We start from the raw sequence: 26,322 nt of genomic DNA, 5'->3' as shown, positions 1-26,322 counted from the left end.
TTTCTGAACAAACGAATAGCTGTTATTTTTCTAATGCAGGAAGTACCGCCTGTCATTCGATACCAGAAATGCTTTAATATTATTAATCTGTCATATGTGTTTTTTATGTAACAACTAATTACATTTTATATTTTAACATTAAGGTTTTTATTAACAGCTGGCAATGTATGCGCTCTAATGCAATATATTCCTATGTCCATATTAATTTTTCACGTTTGTGTGTATGATTGGATGTGTGTGTGTTTGTGGTGTGGTGTGGGTGTGCACATGTATGAGAGGTGAAGCATGTTTGTGAGTGTGCTTGTGTGTTTGGAGAGTGTGCAGAGTGAACTGAGGAATCTGGGTCTTTCAGACTATTTATAGTTGAAATGTAAGGCCTTCAGAATACATTTAACTACAGCTGTGGCTTTGGCTCAGGACATCATGACTGCAGCGTTGGTGTATGCATCCTGTGTGTAGCACCACGTAACAAACAACATGGGCATCTGCACCCTGCAGTAGAGTGATTGAGAGGGAGTACCTGCGGAGAAATATGTGTCAGTAGTCTCACGAAGAACCGAGCTCACAGGAATCTGGCTGTGGTACCTTTGCAAATCCAAAACAAAATGCACACATTCGATATTTTTTCCTTTTTTCTTTTTTCGCAATTAGGCTCAGGAATAAGGACGTGGCAGCTCAAATGTGTTTGCAGGCCGCTTCCCACTCTGCTTGCGTGATGTGCGGTAAATGTTGGTGCGAGCAGGGCCTTTCTGTGAGGATCTTAGCAAAGCAAAACGTGTCCCCTGCCGTTTGGAATGGCGGCAGTGGAGGATTAAGGTCCATTGCTAGCGGAACACAAAAGAGAGTTCTAAACACGTCCCCGAGGAGGCAGAACACCATCAGTATGCACAGGACTGCGGTTCGGTGTTTCAATGAGACTGTGGCATTGTCAAATGTGTACATACTTCCTGTGCTTGTTCAAACTATTTGTTTATTTGTTTATTTAATTACTATTTAATTGCTTAATTGTTTGCCTGTTTGTTGGTTTTTGCGCTGGGATTGCACTCGTGAGCAGAACTGAGTTTATTTCTAGGTTAATGATGAAGACTGAGGGCTCTGAATGGAGTGGGCTCCTGCGCGATGGCAGAGTCTCCCTCCACTTCAGGCTTTGATTCCAAACCACCGTCAGTCGACTTATACGTAAAACATCTGAAGTCGTGCGAGCCTGTGTAGTATGGCCACCATTTCTACAGTTATTTCCTACTTGTTGGAAGCGCCTTCACTCAGTTTGCTTGGCTGCGGCACAAAGATGAGCTTCACTGGTGCCTTGCCATTTATCTGCACGTATTTATTGCCCAACAAACAACTGAATCATGAGCTCATTTGCCAAAATGCCTGCACTGGCCTTTTAATGTCATATAAAACCGATTTAATAAACTGAAGTGATTATTCTGATTATTTTTATAATGGGAAGAGAGGGCTCCATTGGAAAGCACCGCCTCGATACACACAGCCCTGAATATTTTAATCATAAGAGTACCGTATTAAAATGGGAGAAGTAACATAATGTAAAGGATTTGACTGCGTGGTGACTCTCTGCACTCTGCGAATAGTCCCGCTCCACGTTGGGCAGTTTGAGGCTGTGTGCTGACTCAGTGTTGCATAACACGCTCGCACCTGGTTTTTAGCCGGATGCCCTTTGAAGGCATCCTGGATCGAGGCGGCTGTCTGGGCTCCGGTCGAGAGGGCACGCAGCGGGTCACCCAGCGGCTCGACCGTGGGCTTTGGCGCCGGACCTACGGGGGCAGCGTGAAAGGCTTAAGCCGCGGCCGAAGGGACCTCACCGACCCACCGGACCCGCGAGGGCATCTCACCTCGCCCTCTCGCCCTCTCGCCCTCTCGCCCCCTCGCCCCGCATCCCGCAAGCCCTGCCTGACCCCGAGTGGGCGGTGTTGGAGGCGTGGCCAGCCTCCCTGGCAGATTCGATCCACTCTCCTTCCCCAGTCTCCTTTCACACGTGGTGCTCCTTCCCCTTACTCTTTCAGCCATTTGTATCAGCGTGTTTGGCTCTGGTGTTTTTGGTTTTTGGGTGCGGGGTCTGTGTTTTATTGTGCCCCTCTCAGAGTTTCTCTTTCTTTCTCTGTGTTCTGTCATTCCTTGTGCTCTCTCTCTCTCTCTCTCTCTCTCTTTCTCGCTCACTCTCGTCTTTCTTCCCTTCTCCTCCCCCCCCCCCCCCGCCCCAGTCTGCTGACTTTGCGGAGCAGCTCTTCCTCTTTGCTTCCCCTCCATTACATCAGCACAGTGCCGCTCGTTTAGCTCAGCGCTAACGCCGCCGCTAGCCGCTCTCGCGCGTTCCCCCGCGGCACATTCACAGCCCGTCCTTTCCTCTTCATTAAGGGAAAGCGCGCGTACGACTCTGACGCCTCTAACGGCACAGCGCGGTTCGCTCCGTTATTTTTCCTGGAGCCACAGAGCAGGCACCCTGCCACGTGATGGGCTGCGCAGCAGAAGCAGGGTGTTGTAGGTGCTGCGTGTTGCGGCAGATAGCGTGAGGAAAGGTGTTTTAATAATAATTCTTCGCTTCATCTCTTTTCATCCCGGTAGGTAACAAAGCCGAGGGATCCTGAAGCATCTTAACAAAGGGCTTGTCTTGCAGTATAAAGGTTTTTTTTTAAATGTCTATAAAAATATCAGGGTGTTACTGTAAGTTTCTTTCAAGTTATTCCTAGCATGTTCTGCTGTGCTGCCTGTTAAAAACTTCCGGCAATGAACAAAATAGCCTTTTATATATCATTTCTTTTTTCGGTCTTGTTTTCTCTTGATTTGGCAAGACCTCATATTTTGTTTTTCATCATGTACCTTCTAAAATATTTTCCTCTTTTGTTTTAGCTAGTCATTTAGGTAAATCCACCAATATTTAAAGGATGCGTTCATAAGCTTTGAGATTGTCAGGTTATTGATTAGCCCACAGGGATGGGGTTTTTCTTCAGCTAAGCTGAAACCTGAGCGACTTCTCTCCAAGCTGCATCTCAAAGACCAAGTCGTCAGTCACAATGACAAATTGGAAATGATTAAAAGTCCCTTGGTTCACCTCAGCGGCATGTGTGAACCCACAAACACGTGTGCACACACACCGCCTGCTCTCAAACACATCTTGTACGTGTTCCGCTCCTCCATAATTGCGCCCCCAGTGCATACAGAGGGGTCCCCTTGTTTCTGCAACTCCCCAAGGTCTCTTTATCTCGTACTCGACTGGCAGGAAGTACGGGACAGCGTCCCGTCCCTGCGACGCTGGCGCTGCTTGCCATCCAGCATGGCCCACAGTCCTCTACAGTAACCTCACGCCCCCACCACGTGCCACTCTCTGGCTTCAGGAGGGCACAACAGCTGATGACGAGGCACGTCACCAGGAGATGATGAGGCTCCGTGCTCTCCGGCAAACGCCGAGCGACGTCCTGACGACGTCCGTCACCACGCACGGCTCCGGGGATCGCGTCTTTTTGTCTCAGCTGTTTGCGTGCTCTTAATAGGGCACGATTATTGTTTGATCTCAAACAGGCGGGCCACGGGCGTAGTGCCTGAACGATCCGCTCTGCGAGAGACCGAGAGAGAAAGGTGATGTATGTATGTAAATGGGGGCGGAGACCATCTGCTAGGCCTCGCTAAACACATGTGTTCCAGTTTGTGTGTATGTGTGTGTGTGTGTGTGTGCGTGCATTTGTCTGTTTATGTGCATGCGTGTGAGTGATTAGTCTCTCACATTCGTAATAATGTCTGTTTGCTTTTGCAGCTGTTGCACTATTTAGCACCCCCTCTCCGCTTCTCATTTTGCGTGTCGGCACCACGAACAGCTCCTGTGCTCATAGTAGCCGGTTTCAAGCGGTGTGCGGCACGTCGGGGGGGCTGTGGCACTCTCGCGTTTTCCCACTTCATCCGTGCTTCACTGAAAGCCTGTCATATGCCGTCCAGCGCGGCTCCTGGAAGCGCACTGCTGATAAGACTGATCTGTGTGTGTGCGTGTGTGTGTGTGTGTGCGTGCGTGTGTGCGTGTGTGTGTGTGTGTGTGTGTGTGTGTGTGTGTGTGTGTGAAGCGGATGCGGATTTAACAGTCACAGTGTGTGAGCTTTTTCTGCTGCGGCTTCGGTACGGTGCTGCTCTGCCATTGCAGACGTCTTGGCCATTTTCTTGTAGAGGCACTCAAGCACTGAATGCATGGATGGAGACAAAGATGGTGAGAGAGAAAGAGTGTGAGAGAGAGAGACAGAGAGAGAGAGAGAGAGAGGGGAGTGTAAGCGAGTAAATGAATACAGTACATAGCATGTGAGACAGAAATCTTACAGCACAGAAAAGCAGAAACTGTATTTCTGTGTGTGCATGTGTAAGTGCGTGTGTGTGTATTTCCGTGTGCAAGTGCATGTGTTTGTGTCTTTGTGCGTGTCTGTATGTGTGTGTGTGTGTCTGTGTGTGTGCACACGTGCATGTGTGTGTGTGTCTGTGTGCACACGTGAACGTATATGTGTGCGCGCGTATGAGCCTACGAGCGTGTGCCTGTGTGTGCGCGCGCTTGTGTACAAAGTGACTGAGCCAGTGTCTGCACTCCTCTGGCTGGCGTGCATCACCTGGCTGTCTCACAGTAATTACCCGGCTGCTGAGAGATGGGCTCTAGATCCTGCTTTACGTGCCCCGCTGCTTAACGCGTCTGGGTGAAGACGGGACAGAGCCCTGCTTCTCTCCACCCACCAGGGCCCTCCGTCAGCCTGCACTCGGCGGCCTGCTCCTCACCTCCTCCGCTCGGCACAGAGGTTGGGGCCGTGTGCTGTTAAGGGGAAAAAGGCCTTTTTACGTGGGGGGGGATTAGGTCCACTGCAATCTCTCTGAGTTGGAACTACACTCTAGCTAGAAGGCAGCTGATTAGATACAAAACCACAAACCAAAGCGAGGTGCAAAAACTAAACATGGCCACGCAGAGCTGGAAACAACCACTCAATTATTTGAATCTGCAAGAAGGGGGGAAAATGTGGGTGGGGGGGGGGCTGTCTCATTAATGCTCATCAATATTTAATCAGTCGCATGAATGCAATGCCAATACCAAAATCACCGGTCATCAATATTTCACCGAGCGAATCAGTGAGTACAGTGGGGTAGCCTGCTTCATTCTTCCATATGGACGGGGGTGGAGTTTGAGTGTCCGCACGCTGGCCGAGGAGGTGCCCGTTTACTCTGTCAGGTGTGGGGCAGCAGGAGAAGACCATGGCTGATCTCTGGTATCTCCATGTGCTCACGGAGTTCCGCGGGTTGAGAAAACTTGGTGAGGGAGACTCCGCTCCGACATGGCACTGCCTCATAACGGTTAACACACCGCCCGATAATGCCCAATAACAGTTAACACACCGCTCGCTAACGGTTAAAGCAGCCCAGCAGTAATGAGCGAGTCGGCCAGACCTGCCTCCTGCACAGACAAAATTACCTTTGCTGAATTCACTCCTAGAAGGTGCATATGAAGCTAATTTGAACCTACATTTATCTCCAAAGGAGATCATGCGTTTAACGAGGGCTGGTTTTACTGTTTACAGTTAGCTCGCTCACTCCCTAACCCCACACCCTGCCATATTTTTGCTTTTAGCACTCCGCTTCTCTTCGTGGAGCACGCCTTGATGTGTTTTGATTTGCACACACGGCCGAACAGTTGCAGACGGCTGGCTTTTTTTTTTCTTTCTGTTTTCTTTTTTTGGTTTTTACCTCTGCGCATTTGAGCTGGAAAACTGCATTCAAGTTGAAGAGTGGTTGAAGTGATTAGGCCACAGCATGCTTTAGTCCTAGCATTTAGCCAAGCTGCCTGACCAGATGAGTGTTTCGTTCAGAAGTTGGGACAGGGCTAAGGTGTGCTTCACCTTCAGATGGATCTTAAGGGGGGGGGGGCATTTGCTGGGTTTGTTTGGTGGGGGGTGGGGGGGGGGATCTGCTCCTGCTCAGATTCCCTGTGTGAGCCATCTCAGTGCAGGATGTGTATTATGCCAGTGTGTAAGCGTGGTCAGGGGCTGTCGGTAGGGGCGCTAGGTGCACATTAGCTTTTTAGCAGCGCGGCTATGCCGTGGAAGGAGTCAGACAGCACAGTCCTGTGCCTTGTAGCTCCACCCACCGTTCAGCTTTGCATAGGCCCAGTACCATGAGCCAGTGTAGTGCTCAGGCCTGTGTATTGCTCTTACTTACTCCGCACTGTATCCTTTAATCTCTTCCTTTTCTGTACCTCTGTGTCGCACATTCTGTTAAATCCAGCTCTCACACGATCCCGTTGATTTTAATAAAATTATAATTTGAACTACACTTTAATATGAATCTTTTCTAATAAAGGTATTATTGTCATATTTGTTTTCCCAGAGGCTGACATTGTTGTGTATTATTGGGCTTAGGTTTCTGCACAGTGTTTTTAAAGACTCCCATCTGCTCCAAGTATCGGTTCAGTTCCAGCCCCTGTCCCACTGAATCCTTTGATGACCTGCTGCGTGTACTGGGAGGGGGATTCTGGGGACAGATCGAAAACCCAGCGTGGTGCTCCGGAGGACAGGTTTGCACATATCAGGTTTAGCGTCACAGATGGCTGACTCTGAGAGTGGGTTGTTGAACATGGATGTATTGAAAGGGATACTGGGAAGGAGCTCACCTCATTGCCTCGGCCTTCGCCGCGCACAGACCCAGAGCGGCAGCCAGGTGGAGCGCAGTGCGGTGGGCTTCATCTGGGATTTGACGGCGGCGCTTTCGAAAAGATCATGCAAATAGTGAACAATCAAATTCTAAAAAGCACGATTCCACTTTAAAAAACCCATCTCCCCTACAGAGTTGCAGTAAGTGGCCTAAATGCGTAGTACTTAAATGCTAAATCTGTATACAGCGCGCAGAAGAAGGTATGTGGTCAGGTACGTACGGGGAAATGAAATGCTTGTGCGCGAATGCTGTTCCAGCAGGCCGACAGTCCGTCACCGGTAGAGGCACCGAAAAACAACCGGGCTTTTCAATCATTCGGGTCTTCGCCCCAGGCAGTTGTCCACGTGTCCATGACGACTCGGTTCCTTGTCATGCAAGGGATGAGTGTGTGGGCTTCAGGCACACAGAGTCCAACACCACCCACCCCCACCCCGCCCCCGCCTAAGCCCATCTAGTGAGGTGCAGATCAATATCTCTAGCCAGCCCTGAAACAATTGAAAGATCTTATCATAGCGACTCTTCATTTTAAAGCTTTGGGTCTTTAATATTCAGACATATATGCTAAATAATTGAAGAACTGGCACTGGCTACTATTTATTTTTCTCCTTGCTCTTGAATACTGAGCAGAGACTACATGGCTAGTGTTTGGTGCACAGTAGTAGACCAATTCCACTCAAAATGACAGAGCCAGTGCTAAGACCATCAACTTAGTTTTTTTAAAAAAACAAAAAACAATGACACTTTCCAGATCTTTTGGGGACCCAGATGTTTTGTTCTGCATCTCTGCTGACCCTCACAAACCCGGCTGCGAGGAGCGAGCGCGTGTGTGCAGGGGAGACAGAGCAGGGGAGCGCCTCGGCACTCCTCCCTCCATTCAGCCTCATTACGTCTTCTGGCATTTTAACTCCCTTTCATGATGGAGTGTGAGCGGGAGCGGAGAGGCAGCGGGCTCCACGCTGCCTGCACCGTCCCGCGCGCCACACGAGCCTGTTCCTGCTTTGTTCTGCTGCGAGGTGCCGTTCTGGGGGAGCAGTGAGAAGCCTTTAATGCCGGCTCCACAGATGCAAAAAAATCCTTTATTTTATCTGGGTCAAACAGCCTCGAGAGTCTCATCAAAGGCCGAGAGGGTAGGACGGTGTAGCCGCAGACAAAGCCAGCGGCTGGGAGGAGGCTTTAAATAATTTTGCTTCCCTTGTAATTCTTTTCTTTCTTTTTTTCTCATCACATCACCCAAAATAGAAACTGTGGCATTCACTTTTTCGTTATTTGGGTTCCTCGTTGGACTTTGGCATGCCTGCCCCCCTACTTTGGTTTGTCGTCTTCTTTTTCATTTCTTGGCACCTCGCCGTAAAGCTGGGGGGGTGGGGTGGGGGTAAAGGCTTCCGATGCGCTGGTAGTCCGATGTCCGATGGGTCGAGGTCTGACCAGGCGGGGGGGTGGGCACTCTCTACCCTTGAGTCTCACTAAACCCGGTGCTCCCGCCGTGTCCCCGCGCCTGGGCCCGGCCAGGCGGACACGGGAGGGGATCGGCGTGCGTGGCTGTGCCCACGAGGCGCAGCTTGGCATGGGGACAGCTGTGGCTTTGTCTCTGCTGTTTGCCCACCAGCCGCTGCAGTGCAGGATTATACAGAGCTCTAGGTGGTGGGAGGGGCAGACAATAATAGACATTCATGAAAGGATGAGTCCCACCCAACTCCCCACTGCAGCTGGCCAGCGCACCAGACACAGCAGACAAGCAAACATACGTGTTAGATAAGTGAGCTTGCTGACTTATTTCTTTTTTTAAATTTTTTATTTGTATTATTTAAGATATACCTGTGGGCGGTGTGGTAAATATTTAGTGGAACGCCATTGTTCTCAGCCCTTTTTCCTGCAGTGTGCTTGGTTGCTATATCAACCGTTATAATGTACCGTGACGTGAGAAGCGTCGTAAGTTAGGCCTACGCCAGAATGTGGTTGAGAACGACGTGAGCTTTGTGGTGGCGAATAAGCAGCGAGTAAGCAGGTTGGGACAGGCACACAGCTCTCACGCCCACCCGCGGGCGGCACTGCTGCTCGGGCCGCCTGAGTTCTCCATGCCGCAAAACCCTCTGCACTCTGAACTGATGGTGGCACGGGAGACCCAGAGCAAACTGCCCGGTCAGCACTCACTTCAGCGAAGGCGGATCGCCGCGTTCACATTTACCTGCATTCCCGCTTCACTACGGCAGGCTGCGGAGGGCACAGCGGACCCCACCTCCTCGCTGCTTGTCTCCTTGCTGCGTGTTGCATGGCTGCCTTTGCTTCGTCTGTCGATACGGAGTGAAGAAGGGGGAGGAGCTAGCAAGGGAAGAAAGCCACACACCCCCCCCCCCCCCCCAAAAACACATTGCCACTCAATGCGGATTCCGCGAATTAGATATCATAAATAAATAAATAAACAAAGAAACAAGGTTTTGTTTGGGCCAGTTTGAAGGAGGCTTCTTCGGCTTAGCGAGGCCGAGGAGAAACAGGTGCGGACCTCGGCAGGCGTCCTAAACCCTGGATCCTGCTCAGGCATGCGCCACGTGACTCGTTCCTTCGCCAGCAGCAGCAGCGGCAGCGGGGGAGGGGTGGGCCCGCCATGTACCCCCAAACACAGACCCGCCTTCTTTCGGGACAAACGGATGCCTGGTTTGTCGCAGCCCGCGTGGGCGGACGCAGTTAAGCCACTGTTCTGACGCAGTTCTCATGTTTATATAGAGGCGCTATGACAAAAAAAAATCACGCATCTTCCCTCCTAGTTTAGGGTCGCTTAACAAAGCCTGTTTCTTTTTATCGTTGAAAAATACTAATTATCTGGTATTTACTCAGATGAGATTACCTGCTTGGGGAGAGAGGAAAGGCATTGGTATCTGCCAGTCGAGTGTGAGGCTCAGCAAGAGTGGATGACTTTAAATGCTGGATCTGATAACGGCAAATAAATTGATTTTGGCTCAGTGGATAGTCATAAAGAACTTTATCTGATGTGCATAATCCCGCCGCGGGCCCTTTTCTCCCCGGGCAGCCACTTTGCGCGCCGCAGGGGAAAGCGAGCCGAGCGCCTTGACGAGGGAGCAATCCATTTCCGCTCCGTCAACGTGCGCAGATGCTTTATGACGTCCCCGGCGGAGGAGATTCATGGCGACCTTGGGAGCGATCACCGCCGGCTCGCGCGCGAGTTTGCATTCTGCCGCGAATTTGCATGATGAATCCTGGGTCATTAATATCGCATTTGATGAAGTGCCAGGCTTAGTGGGGCAGACCTTTTCTGAGATGCCGGAGCACAAGCCGGCAGGGTCTCGTGGTGCCAGGGCTAAGAGGCAGGCAGCTTCGCGTATGAGGCACTGCAAGTAATTTGGGGAAATCGCAAACTCCCATGGTGCAATGCTGCACCATCACCTTAAACACCCCCCCCCCCCCCCCCCAACTGTGTGTAACACCCTGACATTACTACCTGTGTGCCCGTGTGTCTGTGTGTGTGTGTGAGAGAGAGAGCAGGCACACAAGCTCATGTGGAGTAGCTTCCCACACACTCCTGATCAAACCGCAGGGCTCTATGAGAAACAATGGCTCTGAGATTGGGATTTTTGCAGCCATTACAAATCTTTGGTTTGTGTACACCAGCATAGCGTCCAAGACTCATCAGGGTTTTTTTATTTATTCGCTCAGTACATGACCTTTAGGAGGAAGAAGTTTGCAGTATACCACAGCAAATTAAGCATCTGTCCCTAGAGCACGGAGTAGCAAGGTTTGTCACTCTGTAGTTGTGATCTCTACACAATAAAACAAATGCCAAAAATGCCCAGAACAAGACCAAAATATTCATTACACTGTCCTCTCACTTGACCTTAAAGCAGTTTGTTGACTCCTATTGTTGAGTCTTCATTTTCTCTAGGAACCCACGAAGATCCGTTCTGCAGCGCCACTTAGTTAGCGCGCACGGCCGTTTAAAGACCGTTTGCCCAGGAGACGAGTGGGCCACTTTGCTGCCACTTGATTCATTACAGGCATTGCGGAGTGGGCTGCCATGGCCAGGGCCACTCCAGGGCCCTAATGGGACACAAATCCACTTATGGGCACAGACGGCTGCCGGGCCACGCGAACGGCCGCGCGGAGGCGCCAAAGTGGGCTCTGGGCCGCCCTTGATCTAATTCGCTTTGATTGAACACTCATGAGGAGGGACTGCGTCACACGCACCTCCCGTTCAAAAGCGCGCGAGGGCAGCCAGTGCTCTCGGGAGACGCGGCCGCGACGGCCTTCGCGTGTTTATGCGTGGGGCAAGTGCACTCAGGCTGAAGTTAACGTCCATTAGCCTGTCCGCGTCCGATCGGCAGGACTGGCGTGAAGGCACGGTCCACTATCTTATGGTCCTTTCAGCCGGGCTTAAAGGCACGCTAAGGCGCTAACGCGGCTAATGGACGGAGGTCATCCCAGACCGTTTCATGCATGGTGTAGCGCTAAGCGACCCCTGCCAACTTCAGTTCTCCGCTGGCGTGGTAAGTATTTTTGGCCAGTCCCTTTTGACAGGCAGAAGGGAAAGGTGTAATAGAGTTTCTGGATTGCCATCAATTGCTGAGACCAGCAGCACGTTTGCTTATGGGCTCACGCTTTGAGCGGGACGCCGGCGGCCCACCGGTGCCTGCTGCCACAGAGTAGCAGTGGTCATGCCTGCGCATTTGCTCCAAGCCCCCTTCTGTCAAGGGAGCTTCCGCACATTTGGATGCGAAACAACAAGTCAAGTTTCCTCGGGCGACGAGGCCCGTTGAACACAGTCGAGTGACAGGGCAGAGCCCTCTAACTGCTGCTGTTGCTGCAAGCGCTGGGATGATAACAGGCGCCCTGTACCACTGACATCCTCCACCGTGGAAGAGCTAGTAAACCGCTAGCATCTATTCTTAACTACTCTTACATAATAGGTTTTACCTACTGCAGAGACTTCTTACAGATGATAAAAAAACTATCTATTTTGATTTGGTGTTAAGGTGGGTAAAATGATTGCACCGGTGTCAGTAATGTCAGTGGTGGAGCCTGACTTTAGTTAGATCTTCAGCTATAACCTCCACGACAGCCGAGGCCAACTTAAGCTTCAACAGCTCCTGACTCTAAAGAAAGAACAACTGATGCCGAAAGTCGAATCCAATCTGGACTAAGTTTGCGAGAAAATGCTTGAAACCTGCAGTGCCTGGACTGGAAATGTTTTTTACCTACTTAAAGTGGCAGAGTAACTCCTTTCTACGAGTCACCAGCCCTAATTAGGCCCCATCTGCAAAGCAGAGCTCTTTTTACTTGCGGTGAGAAGTGTTGTTTCTTCATGCCTTCACCAGAACACAGGCTAATCATCTCATCAGCAGTGTCTGCCTGAGATCTTGGGGTAATCTTAATATCAGATAAATTACTACACACTCTAATGAACAGACTGAAGGCAAATATTCTGTTTCAGCAAACAACTGCAACAACAAAAAAGGGCACACTTTGTTACATAGGTCTGGATAATTATCAGATGCTCCGACTGTCAGTAGCCGGCATATTTGGCTGAACGCGAGCCGAAAGGAGGAGCCACCGCACCCCGAGGGCGTCTGATCTGAAATGTGAAGGGATGTTTGGAGACAGGCAATATGGCTGCTAATTAGTGCGGCCCTGTGTCCTCTCTGGACTTCTGCCGTGGGCTACATGTCTAACCCCTGCCGCTTCATTTACACGCAGTCGTCTCACTCCTGGGGAAATGATTCTACACTTGCTATTTGCATTCCCCCCCCCGTTCGTGGTTTGAGGCTCAGCGTGCCTTCCGGAGTGCTGCGAACTGCTGTTTCTCCCTGATGATAGGAGCACACACCGCACCTCCACTGGCAGTGACGGGTTAACAGAGAGAGATGCATGCTTGCAGAGCAGGAAAGCAAGACTGTTTGGATTTAGGGCCACGTAGTTTGGTGCAGCGTACCGTGTTTAGGATTAGCAAATGTGGGAAAGGGCAAAAAAATAATGATTTGGCTCGTTTGTAGCATGAAAATTAGAATCGCATATCGGGGGGTGGGGGGTGGAGGTAACTGTGACATCGTCCCCCCTTCCGGTCCAGTCAGCGTGGCTGGTGCTGCGTTTCCATGTAGCGTAGAGTCGTGATGGAATTTTGAAAAGTGAGGCAGTGCTGATTCCATCGTTTCTCACCTCCTCCACACACCTGCGTAGCAGCCAAGGCAGCTCAAGCAACTGCTGGCTTGGCAGCGCCATCGATCGGGGCCACCATCGATTCCCACGATTTTTCCTCTGCCTTTTATGGCTCTCACTAAAATGTATGTATCAAAAAGTCTAAAGCCAGTCTAAAGGGGATGGGATGTGGAGGGGCCCCCGAAAGCGGTCCTGCTGCTTCCCGCAGTCCTTCCTTCTGGATCCCGCCACTCTCCTCCTGAGCGCCATGGGAGCGTCTAGGCAATAGTGGGTTAGCTCTCCGGCAAGAAACCTGCAACTGCTGCATTTAGGGCAATAATTGGAATTTTTATGGTTGAGAAAGCAAACACTTTTAATACAGGCAAAAGCCCTCGTGCAGTCCAAGTGGAAGACAGTGGGAAATCAAAAAGATGGATCACCCTAATCTGTGTATTGACATCTCTCATGGCCGAACAAATGGTGCAGTTGAGCTATATTCGCATGTATCGATCCTCAGCCTGCTTAACATTCATGCCCTTGCTCCTGGAGGTTGACCACAGGGCAGGGGCTTTACACAGCGGTGCCGGCCATCCGGAGACTCAGCAATCCCCCTACCCAAAACTCCTCAACCCCCTGAAGGCCCCGAGTAGCTCAGCCCGGGCGCAGAAGCGGAGTAACTTATCATCAGGCAGAGGGTTTTAAAGCAATGGAAGCATTTCAGCATGTTTTTTTAACAATGACGAACTGCGACACATTTCTCGGTGCAACATTACCTTGACACTGCCACTCACTCCTGGAATTTTTGCGGTTTCTGTCGACAGCGACTGAGATCATGGCAGACATGTCAGGAGAAACCAAATGCTTGTTAAGAGTAGAAAAGAGAGCCAGGTTGGGTTTTTTTTTTAGCCAATTTCTTCTTCCAAAAGCTTTCAACCAACAAAAAAATGTATTTATTTTTATATCTGCCTTTTTCCCACTTTTAGAAAAAAAAAAAAAGGTGCAGATACTGATTATCGTGAAAACAAACCACTCATTTGACCAGCTGTGCTTGCATTTCTCCATTTGACATAGAGAACAATGTGTTACAGCTAGATTTGCTTTGTTGCAGAGGCAGAGTTAAATGATACTCATATTAGCATTTTTCAAATAAGCGTCATGCTCCGTGAAACATCTGTTGTAGGTGATGTTTATCAGTACTTCATTAGCTGTACGCTTGCATTCTCTCCTTTATGACTGTGGGAGTGTCACATACTGTCTACTCTTCCCAGATGTACTTAGCTGCATGCAGTGTGGGCCGGCCCAGCGTATTCTCTAGGAATAATTAATAAGAAATTCTAATTAAAACTATTTTTTGAGCAAACAAATAAATGAGTCCAGACCTCACAGAAAATCAGTTTGTGCCTTTTGTGTAAATAAATACAGTAAGGCTATTTATGGAGGCCGGTTTGCAAAATCAAAGTATGAATTTTTAATATTATTCATGTTTATAATCCTTTTGAAGCCAGTAGGAGTAGTGCTAATTGCTAAAAATAATCCCCCACCACCATGTTATTAGAGCATTGTGACTACTTAACAGATTAAATCAATAGTCAATTCAAGTCTCTCATGTTTAATGGTGATATGAGCAAAGTGGAGTGAGTCAGAGACTCACATAAGGCACAAGGACCTGATTAAGAGCAACTCTAAACTCAGCGAGAGAGAGAGAGAGAGAGAGAGAGAGAGAGAGAGAGAGAGAGAGAGAGAGAGCGAGCTCAGCTTTAAAGTCTGACACTAGCTTTCTCTCCCCTTTGCAAGGCACTTGCCTTGTTTTGTTCTTGTGGTCGCTCCTCTGGTCTCACAGGTGATTACTAATGGCCATCCACTCTGCTGATGGTGCAAAATGCAAATGCACTTACTGGAGCTTTTAATGGCTGCCCGGATGAGGAGCACCTTATTACGCCTTTCTGTTTAGCCAAGTCGGCTCGGATGCAAGGAAATGGAGCGCGGCGCTGTTTAAAAGTAAATGAAATATCCCAGTGCCAGGTAATGGCAATACTACATCACTCCTTATCAGCCAAAGGGGAAGATCACGGCAGGTCCTGCTCACTCTCTGACACCGCGTCAACCCGGATCACTTCCGTCTGCGCTCGCTTACCTAATTGGATGCTGGATTTCCTTCTTCTGAAGGCCAGACCAGGCCCGGGAGGATGAACCGTTGTGCCGCTGCGCTTCAGCTTCAAAGGCGGGCTTCAAAAATCCACCATAACCGTGCCATGCCAGCTGCCGGGGTTCATTCCCTGCTAGTTTGTATTCCTTGTTAGCCAGGTTAACGCCCTTGGCCAAACGGGGCCTCCGAGAGGGCCATCGGTCAGGTGATAAGTAGAGCATATTGTCCCACCCTCTTAAGCGGGCGGCGGCATGCGTGGCACGTCGGCAGCGAATCCGACCACGGCCTGCCACACCGCGGCCTGCCGCGGGAGAACTGGGTCAGCCAGCACACCTTCCGCATTAATCAGGTCCCTGCTGTCGTTGACCTGGATGGGGCGGAAAACGCTTGCATCATCAGAAAGATGACAGATCATTACAGATTCGGTGGCCGCTAATGAGTCTTTGTTATCCGCGCTCTGTTTATGTCAGCGCTTGGCGTTTCGCTAAACGCAGCCTCTTTCCTGCTCTCCAGGAGGCCGGGCGCCTCCCCTCCGGCTCCCCTGCCTCATTGCCCGACGCGCTGACCAGCGTCCACCGTTCCTCATCCCTAATTTGGTAGACGGGGTGAGAGCAGAGTGCAGCCCGTTCCTCATGCCTCTGTCTAATAAATAATTGGAGCCAAATAGCACCAAGCATGCTATGTTAATAGAGGCTGAAATTGCCTTTGAAGGTCCTCATAAGTCCCCCTTATAGATTAAGTGGCTGCATAGGAAAAATAACAGCATTGCGAAGAAAATGGGTGAACGTAATCAGGTTTAATGGACTCAGGAGCTCGCTGAGAATTAAATAACCATTGATTTGTTGGAATGTTCCGGTTATTACCAAACACCACATCATTGAGGCAAAGGCTATTGATGGAGAGGGATTTTTGGGGGAGGGGGGGTTTATTGCATTAACCCCCCTGGGAATGTTATCACTCTTGATACCCCGGCTTCAATTTTTGTCAATTGTACAGATTAGCGGCGGGTGGTTCCTTAACCATTCCCAAACCGAACGAGGTTCCAGAGTGAAAAGAAAAACAAAGGATGAATGAAAGAAAAGAATTATAGTACTGTCAGATTACTTGTGGCTCCCATCACTAAATGTTATCGCATGCTTATGGAAAAGAAAATGCGCATATCTTACTGAGGTCATCAAAGTGCGCTGAGGAAAGGCGTTAATATTAAACCTCCCTCTCACTCACTGGAAAAAATGACCATGAAATGGCATCTGCAGAAGAAAATTCCAGCGTAGAGATTATAGATTAGTAGTAGATAGATAGTCCTCATGAACCCCATTATCTCAACCTCCAAGGCGCTGCCTGGGCTGGATTATCAGTGATACGGGATCCCTTTAATCTATTTTTAAACTCCAAATCTCCTGCCATATTGAGGATACATGAAAAAGATGCACTGTCGCCGTAAAACAAGCAGAACAAACCAATGGCTAAATTCTGATCCTCTGTAATCAAGAGCTAAAGATGCCGCCTGACAGAACTGGAGATTCGAGGGAAGAGTATTTGGGGATTCTTCATCCTGAACCCTTTCCTAAAACTGCAATTACTTCTCTTCCTTGATTTGGTGAAAATCGTCACATTGTCTTTTTATTTTCTTTTTGGAGTTTGGAGCAGGGTGTGTGTGTGTGTCTGTGTGTGTGTGTGTGTTTAATTAATTTAAGGCACTGATGACTTCTATTTTGAAATGTAGTAGTGTACCATGCAGTCAGAGCACAGTATTTAACTATAAAAGGCACTGATGACTTCTATTTTGAAATGTAGTAGTGTACCATGCAGTCAGAGCACAGTATTTAACTATAATTGTTATCTAAAATCTTGTAGCTACTTTATACTGTGGAACACAAATGCAAAATTCTCCAAACTGCACGACGCCACCCAAACTTTTCAAAACTCAAAATTACGTCAAACTCCCCCTCAAACAGAATGAAACCTACTTTAATCTCCAAAGATCTCACCAGATATGCCACAAACTATTAATAGTTTTCCCTAGGTTATCTTCCTACTGCTCTGGAACTTTATTTCTCGGCATACGTTGACTTGTAATGTTTGAACTTTGATATGAGATCGGTGCTGTGATATTTCAACTCCCAGTGAGAGGGATCTGGGGTGGAGATGTGCTGTGAGAGGCTTCTAGCCACGTAATCGAGACCTTCCCAGGGCCTGAGAGCCACGTAGCCGGGACCGAGGGGCGCCACTGGGGCCACGCTAGGGCTCTGCCCTCTCACACAGAGACTCAGGGAACAGGGCCCCCTCTCTTCTACGGCCACCCAGCTTCAGAGAGCCAGGCCCACCCCGTCACTGGAAAACGGGGGCCAGCAACATCCGGCTTCTGCCTCTCCAACCCAACACAGAGGGGCCGGCCGGGTTTGGGGAGCAGGCGGTAGGGGAGAGGAGAGGGGACGTGAGGAGGGGGAAGGGGGGGGGTGTGGTGGGGGGATAGGCTCGGCAGGTCTGCACAGATGATGGGTCCAGATGGAGCAGGGCTGCACGTTGCCAGGGGCGGAGGCGCGGCGGGGGAGGGGCCACGGTGTCCATGCCGGCCCTCTCGTTCACGCCAGCCTGCACACTGCCTTCTGCCGCTGAAACTGGCATGCCGCACCGCGCATGACCCTTACCTGAAGGAAGAGCAGCATAGGACACACACACACACACACACACACACACACACACACACACACATGCACACTCCAGATCAGCCAAATATTCTCTGATGTTTTTGCTTTAGTCAAAAACACTTTCCGTGCTTTAAAAAAAGACCTTCTTTTGTTAAAGCACAGATTTACGCACGCAGATTATTCACCGCCTATGAATTAACAAGCTGGACTGAGCTATATAATTATATGCATTGCCTTGCACTTATGAGTGGCTTTGCTAAATAAATGCATCGAGAAACGCTGACAGTTATGATATTTATAGCATTACGGCTAATCATATTTAGCGCACCGTGGAAGCCCTGTGTATTTCCATGAATATTATTTCTGCAGTAAGGAGAGTCTTTGCTCTGTCACATACTTCCCTCCACCAACCCCTCCCATGCTCACCTGCGCTAAACACCCCCCCACCCACCAACCCTGTAGCCTCTCTGGGCACCACAGACCTGGAGAGTGCTGGAAGAAAGACAGATGGCTCCCCACCACCACCACCTCCAGCACGTTCATCCCTCATCAAACTATTAATTCATCTGCGCGGATGGGCACGTAGGCCACCGAGCCGCGCGGATGAATATTAATGACGTTTTTGATAACTCCCTACGTTCGCTTTTCCCAGTAACTCGTTACGTGGTTCCAGCTGATTAGAATGAATCATTTACATAATTAGCATATGGTCCTAGCATTGACTTTAATATGCTGATTATACCGGTGCTTTCTTTTCGTTTTCCTTCCTTTCTTTTTTTCTATTTTTCTTCTCTGAAGTCAGTGGACTTGAGAGTGGGGCGCCTGTCTGAAGCCGGGAGCGGTAGGGCGGCGGCCCCGCACGGCCGCGGGGGAACGCCCGCAACGCGTTCACCCGCCACAGGCACAGAGGGCTGTCTCAAGCCTCACCCCTTTCCACATAACTACCCCCCACTCCCCCCGGGCCTGGGTCTTTCCCACCGCCGCGGGTTTTGGTGCGGCGGGTTCGGTTACGCCGCGCACGCCGTCCCACGCCTTTGTAGTCGTGCTGGAGCTGATCCCATGCATCCCGAGCCCAGCGGGGATGGGGACCGGCAGAGGTCGGCTAACGTTTGCACGTTAAAGGCGAGGCTCAACTTTTCCCACTTTGGGAGTAATTTGGGAGCACTTCCCAGCACGGGCAGACACAGTGACAGCACTTCACACTGAGCTGAGGAGGAGCTGCTGGGATTTCTCCCCTCAGCTTTCAAACATATCCCTCCCCTGCTGAAAGTGTTGGAACAGTCCAACACTACTGTTTTCTGTTCTTCTTTCCCTATTCTCCCCCTATTTCTCCCTTCCTCCCTCTCACTCTTTCTCCCTTCCTATGTCTCTCTCTCTCTCTCTCTCCCCTATAGCTTCCACTGCGTTGTAGACATAGCAACATGCCTCTGCCTTTATCGGTTGGATCACTTTAATTAAATTTAGATGACATTTGAACAGGCAGTTGCCACAGAGTACATATGAGTGGCACGCTGTACATTTTTCCTTTTGCCTCTGTTTTCTTATCATTTTTGCCTCCCTCTCTCTCACCCAGTGGTTTGTTGTGAAGATGAAGTTGTGCTGCTGAGTCTCGGGCTCCCACTCTGTTTGTGCGCTCCTGCACAAATGTGGGAAGATGACGCACCAGTGACCCACTTGGCAGTTCGGTATCACGCAAGCCCCCGTCCTCGGCCGCGTACCCCCCACCCCATCCCGTCCCCGGCCGAGCGTCCCCCTACCCTCCAAGCACCGTCCACCCCTCCTCGTCTCCGCCGGAACAGCCCGAGCAGAGGAAAAGCTTCCCTGGCCCACAGCCAGCCTGCCTTATCACTGTAACTTTTGTTTTGACAGTCGTTATTGTCTATTGGGCACCCATGATTAGAATCCAGCAGTGGACAGAAATGGTTGGTGGTGTCAGTGGTCCCGCATTACGCAACCGCTCTGTGCAGATGCATCCATCGTGAGTCTATTGACCTCTTCTTTCCCTCGGTGGTAAGTAGGCTGTGGCTAAAAACAAATATCGGGCTTTGGGCACAGTACAGATAAAAGGCCTGGCACAGAAATGTCGTTTTCAGCCGTCCCTGCTCCTCCAGACGGCCAGTCTCTCCGTGCTGAATAAGTGCCAGTTTAAAAAAAACAAAAAAAAGTTTATTCTTGGATCTCTTGTTTTGAGTGATCACGAATGCTCACAATGGATTAGCCTTGTTTTGAGTTGTTTTCTGGGGCAAGCCGCTTCTCTCCCCGTGCGCTGCGTTTTACAGGATGAGGGATGAGAGAGGGAGAAAGGCCAGGGCGCGTGCGTGTGCGTGCGCGCAGAACCCACTCGCGTGTGAACATGGGAAGTCACACAGGAAGTGTCCGTGACCGCACTCACACGAGGTTATCGTCCATCTCCTGAAGCGCACATCCGTGAACGCTACCAGCTGTCCGCGCCGCTGGTGGCGCACTTTGCGTTGGCTTCGTTTCCGGTGGACATCTTTCGCGTGACACCGATCCCAGCAGGCAAGGAGCCACCACGAGCCCCTGACCTTTGACATCCCTAGTTTGCAGAGTGACGCTTCACCTGAGCCCGTGTTTGGCCCCGAGCCAAATGGAGGTCGCCGGTCTCGATCGTAGGTGTGTGTGGCTTCTTCTCTTTTCGCTTTTTCCTCCCACCTCCGACTGCCCCTCTTTCGAACCGATCTAATCTGGCAAACACGTGTATGTTGCCAACATGATGAATTGTGTTCGATGATGTTCTGCATCTTTAATATGCCCCCAAATTAGCCGTGCTAGCAGATGCCTGCTTGGCCTACAACCAGCCATAGTTCAGCCTCAGAATTAGCATTTATTTATCCAACCTTGATTAGAGCGCCTACCCCAACCCCCACTCCACCCCCCCTCCTGATTTCTGCAAATTGCTTCAGGGAGCGTGCTTAAATATTGGATAATATGAGATAATTTAATAACATGGCAAAGCTGGGCAAAAAAAAGAATGAAAAAAGCAACTAGTCAGTGGTTAAGCAGAGGAACCTGTCCTGAATTCCTAAGTTGCTGTAATTTGCGTGCACATGGAGTTGTGTTACTCCATCTATCATTAATCTTGTTTAACTTGGTGGAGAGGCGAGGAGAGGCACGCAGACTAATCTCTAAAATTCACACACTTCAGACCCATGAATACTGATGGACTGTTAGGAGCAGTGGTTGGTGAAGAGCCAGGCTGTCACTGCTTGTAAATAGCTCATGGCCATCTTTTTTTGGGGGGGGGCAGGGGGTGTCATGCGTTGCCTGTCACTCTGAGGTTTTAATTGACATTCGATGTTCATATACGAACATACAGAACAGCTAACATATACATGCATTTTTCTCGTTGGGGGGGGGGGGGGTTTATTTGTGGCATGAATTGAATGTGATCTGAGTCACGTCAATCTTCATGAGAGAAAATCCAAAGCAGGGGTCCGGCTGTCGGGGCTCATGGGGACTTTCCTCCTACCGGGCCTGAAGCTGCTCCTGAGGACGGGTCCGCTCCTCTCCAGTGCGTGGAGGGGCGTGGCAGGGGTCAAGAGACGCAGAGACACACCCTCCACGCAGAGAGGAATGCTCCTCCCATTCTTCAGCCCTCTCGCCTGGCTAATACCACATCGTTCCGTCCTGCATCTCTCCTACTCATTATTTCCCTCTCTCTCTCTCTCTCTCTCTCTCTCTCTCACTCTCTCTCTACATCTCTCTTGCTGCTGATGCTCTGAAAATGGAAAGATGTCCATGAGCAGCCATGGGCCTTGTGTAATTGCCCTGACAGGACTGTGGGAAATTGCAACATGTCAAGCATTGGCGGTACACACAGTGACATTTGGCTCTAGTGCTGACCAGAACTATAAGGCACCACACTGTGGGCCTCCCACCACTATTTTCCCACGGTTCTAAGAATATTGGCTTCATCCACACTGCTTCTGGATACACGTCTGGCTAATAGCTAGCAGCCCTTAGTTTTCCTGTTAAGAAATCGTGTAGGTTTACTGCGTGGCTACCACCAAAATCTGCCCTTCTGCATTGCGTACTGTCCTTGCTTGAGAGTCAGCAATTGTTATCTGTAAGTACGTTTTTCAGAAGGTAAATTCTCAGTAAACCGACTACAGTTTGCTGATGATCCATACCAATTATTGCACAAAGATGACGTCACACATATGCGGTATCAGTGACAGCAGTTTTCGTGATGGGGAAATGATCTTTCCACAATAAGGATCCCTTTAGATGCAACGACGCCAGTTTTGTTAGGAGAACATGCCATGGGCATTGCCGCGTTAGCTACTGAGTGGTGAGTGCAGTAGAATGAAACAGAATAACGTCTGGAAGACTTTTATTCTACTCCCAATTTATTCGTTGGATGTAAAGAATAGAGAATGAGTAAATCGGCATGGCTACAACCACTGCCATAGGCAAGGCAAAGGTTAAATTCCCGCTGAATACTGCCGTGAGTGCCGTGTTTATTTTCTAATGTAGCTGGAGAATCGAGCTCTTTTTCGGAAGCGCTTCGCACGTTTTTTTTTTGTTTGTTTTTTTTTTTTACAGCAGAGTTTTTAGTCTGAGTTTCGGGAAAGACGTGTCAGTGCGTGAGCACGAGAGCACGGAATGTGAGGTTCCGCTGTGGTGCGCAGATTCAGCTCATGGTCGAACCGGAGTCCGACTGCTGGCCTGGGAAAAGGAGCTGTCTGGAGCTCACTAGCACGGCGTGTTCCTGCCAGAGTCCAGGCTGGATGACACGGCAAAGAATCTGTGATCGGGGCGAAGGGGAGGGGGCAAAGTGCAGCGGAGGCACCTGGGGGGTAATTGTAATACAGGAGGATGGGGGGGGGGGGGGTAGATAATGCGCTTCAGGGACTTCAAGACCCCGAGATGAAAAGGGACCTCGGGCCACAGGCTGCTGCCAGATAGCGAAGCCTCATTGTGTCTCAAGCCCTCGTTCTCTCACGGGAGCTGTGGCGGCGGATGGAAACATGCACCACCCCCAACCATCACCTCCACCACCTCCACCACACTCCCCCACACCTTTAGCCATTATGAAAAGCATTAATAACCACTGATAGCAGCCTCTGAAGGGCATATTTATCCCTAATGACATGGTGATTGGTATTATGGATGTATAAATATTACTGTTACACCGAATGGCACACTGAGAGCTTGGGTGAGTGGAGCTATTTTAAATCCTGTGAATCACGCCCGTCTCGCAAGAGACTGTCTCCCTGCATAAGGGACTGTCTTTTTTGCACGAGGGACCACAAAATAATAGTGCATTGCTGAAACAATACTCCTGCAGTCTTCGAGTCCACAGAAACACAATAGAAGACATTGGCACCATAATATTACAGCTATAACCACCGAAACCTTCCTATTCTTTACCAGAGGAGCCATAGGTACTTGATCGGTTCCTTAAGGACTGTAAACAAAGGCAATAAATTCCTCAGTGTTGAATTAACGCTTAGAGCTGGACAGCACAGGAAGCCAAATGAGCGCGGCTGTTTGAAAAGCAGCCGACCTAATGGAGAGACAGACTTAATGCGCTTCTCCGCGAGCCCCCTTGACATTCGGGCAGGTGGCGGCTGTCTGCGGAGTTGGGGGAGGGGGAGGGGGCTGGCAGAGCCAATTAAAGTGCTGGTTTTGAATATTGACCAGCTTGTTATCTGTGCCGAGGCCCCGGAGTGAGAATCGCTAAGCTCGGCAGCTTCCACGAAATGCCTTTCAACTGCCCAGAAGAATGTGTGGGCAGAAAAGCGCTGAGGATGGCAGGATCACGTGTGCCGTTTTTGGTTATCAAGTTTGATGCCTCCATTTATTCCACTGCCTGTGGGAGCAGCTTGTGTGTGTGTGTGTGTGGGTGGGGGGGGGGGTGCTTCTTTATCACAAGGCCAAGAGAGCAGCCTGAGGAGCAGAGAGCTCGTTCAGGCAACGCGTGGCTGTGTTCGGATGGCAGAAAAAGGGCAGCGTGGAGTCATCATGAGTCATGAGGTGTTACTGAGGGACAAGAGATGAGAAAAATGACTCCCCACCTCCGAGAAACAGCTGGAACGTAGCACGGGGCCAAAGCATAGCAGACGACCGGATGCAGTCACCGTGTGCATGCGTGCCCGTTTAGCCTGGATGTGAGCGGCATGCTTCTTTAAATACATCACCGGACGCCTCGAGCTCTGACTCACCGGTTTTATTTCCGCGTCTCAAGTAAATATTTTACAGCTGGCGAGGACGTGAGGTGACCCACATTATGGCACTGCGTTTTGTGATCTAGCAAAAGAGGGAGATTGGGAACATATTTTGATATGGCGCTTTAGGAAGTGGGGGTACAAAAAAATGGCCAACTTTGCATCTTTAGCGGTTGCCAGTTGATTTAAGTGCATCAGAATTTAATTTAATTAGAGTGCTTCATAATGTAAGCTGGATTAAATGGGCAGGAGGCTGGTCTTGGGCGAGATGAGTCCCTCTATCTTTCTCGCTCTCCCTCACTCACTCTCCTCCTCTTTGCTGAGCGTCCAGTCTGAAGGGAAATGCCAGTGCTTGACCACATAAAATAAAGATTCATTGCCGCTGGAGCTGTAAATGCAGCCGAGCAAATTAGATTAATCAAAGTGTCACCAGTGTCAAGCCAAACAAATAGCAGGGGATTTAAGTCAAATATGATGTCTGAATATGGGAGCATGTAGCAGGAGCTGCTGCTCCATTGCGTTGGGGGATTTATGACAGGGGCTCGGCTGCCTGGTGGAAATAACCTTTTTATGCTCCAGATAAACCATGGAAGGCCCCGGCCGCCCTAAAGGCCAGGAAACCAGAGCGATCGCGCAGGCTTGGCTGGAGGAGCTGTCCGTGGTGCTGATCGAGTTCTGCTGCAGTAGCCCCCGGGCGAACAGAGATCGGCATTACCTCCTGGCATCTTCTTTTCTGGGGGCCTGTGGCGCAAGCAGCCCAGGTCCCATTTAGGACCGTTGATCAAGTTTGGTTTTATGTTTATTCACGGTATCTGCGGCAACGCACGACCGCTGCTCTGGCTTCCTTTTGCCATGGATTCCCTGGTTTTTGCCAGGATCAGCCGTCTGCTCGCGGCTTCTTTTGTGCATTTCTCAAACCTTTTCACACATAAAGGCTTTCTGCAGAACACAGTGTGCAGCCTACAGGAAACACGCTCAGCTGCAGACACGGCAGCGTATTAGCTGCAGGGTACTTCCAGCGTGCCTTTATCCAGGGAGCGTTAAGTGCACGCGCACCACACATAAACCATATCAAGTCATTGTCTTCCCCCGGAACTATTTGTATTGTGAAACAAGGCCCAACTCCGGCGTGCTCCGCAGAGCGAACAGTCATTTGTGGAATTGCCAGAATGATGGAAGCTCCGCGGGTATCTCTACACCATCAACTGCTGAAGGGTGGCGTTAAATGCCTTTCCTCAGCATCCATCTTGTCTTTTACGTAATGTGTAAGATATGGCCCATTTTGCTGGCAGGCCTTCTGTCGTCGGTTGCCTCTGTGTCCCGACTCTTAGGTCCACACTGGATATGCTGTTTAAATGCAAGCGGGTGTGGACTGAAGGGAATGTTCTTGTTTGTCTCGTTGTTTTAATGCAATGGATGAGGGGAATACGATTTTAAGTGACTCCTTGGGAGTCTGGTTATATATTTCACCCAAATATCAAAATATGTTGAATGAAACATGGCTGATATGGACATCAGTCAGAGGGAGGTCTGTAAACAGTAATGACTAATTACATTCATGGTTCATGGATTAATGAAACCAGTCTCTCTCAATATATATCTCTCTCTCTGTCATACATGCATACATATATATGTTTTTTCTCTTTATCTCTTATGTTCTCACTTTCTCTCTCTCTCTCCCTCTTTCAGCTTTTTTCCACCGGGCATGCGGGTGTTTGACAAATAATGTGTCCTTCCTTCAAGTAGTGTGGTCTTGTTTAATTTCATTATGTAGATTTTTTCAAAGAGCCTGGTGTGGTATCTCTAAAGAATGTGCTTTAGTGCATAGAAGCAGTCAGAAGTAGCTTATGCCTATGAATTAAATACAGAAAAACATCAGAACTCATTCTGGCAAAATGAAGAGCTTCAAGGTTGGTGTCTGGAAGACTCTGAACCTCCTTTCATGCCATGCAGGAATCTTTTCTTTCAAATTTGACTAAATTCTGTTGCTGAATGGAACAAAAAATGAGTCTTGGGCTGTGGCGGTGTGTTGCTATTACTGTTTCTCCACACAAGTAGCAAATGAAGAGGCTTCTTTGCACATAGCACAAATTCTCCCAGAGGGGGGTGGGGCAAACACAAGTGCTCCGGGACAACCTGCACGGGTCCAGAGTAGAGTGCCTGGCATCAGAGCCATTAGACTTATTATTACTACCATAAACCAATATAAGGCAGAATATGTAAAACTGCAGCGGGGGGGGCAGAGGGGGCGGGGCAGCATCCCCAAGGCAGGAAACAAATGGCACCCTTCAGTCCACAGAAGGAATGGTTCTAGTTAAGATTGATTGCTTTGGTGGCTCGGTAAGGAAAAAAAGCAGGAGAGAGAATGAGAGTGTTTGTGTGTGTGTGTGTGTGTGTGTGTGTGTGTGTGTGTGTGTGTGTGTGTGTGTGTGTGTGTGTGTGTGTGTGTGCGTGCGTGCATAAGAGCGAGGGAAGAGGTATGAGCCCTGACCCTGCGGAGTTGCTGATATCA

General features: G+C 49.7%; 1 protein-coding gene across 7 annotated transcripts in view; it reads left to right on the top strand.

Moving 5' to 3' along the window:
* rbfox1 (RNA binding fox-1 homolog 1) overlaps positions 1 to 26,322 on the top strand; it is a 182,934-nt gene that overhangs the window by 93,881 nt on the left and 62,731 nt on the right. The gene's annotated exons all lie outside the window — the stretch shown is intronic.

Source organism: Electrophorus electricus, chromosome 1, assembly GCF_013358815.1.
Source record: "Electrophorus electricus isolate fEleEle1 chromosome 1, fEleEle1.pri, whole genome shotgun sequence".
NCBI classification, from domain to species: domain Eukaryota; kingdom Metazoa; phylum Chordata; class Actinopteri; order Gymnotiformes; family Gymnotidae; genus Electrophorus; species Electrophorus electricus.
The sequence above is the reverse complement of the archived record's forward strand: the minus strand, read 5'-3'. Positions and strand labels throughout refer to the sequence as shown.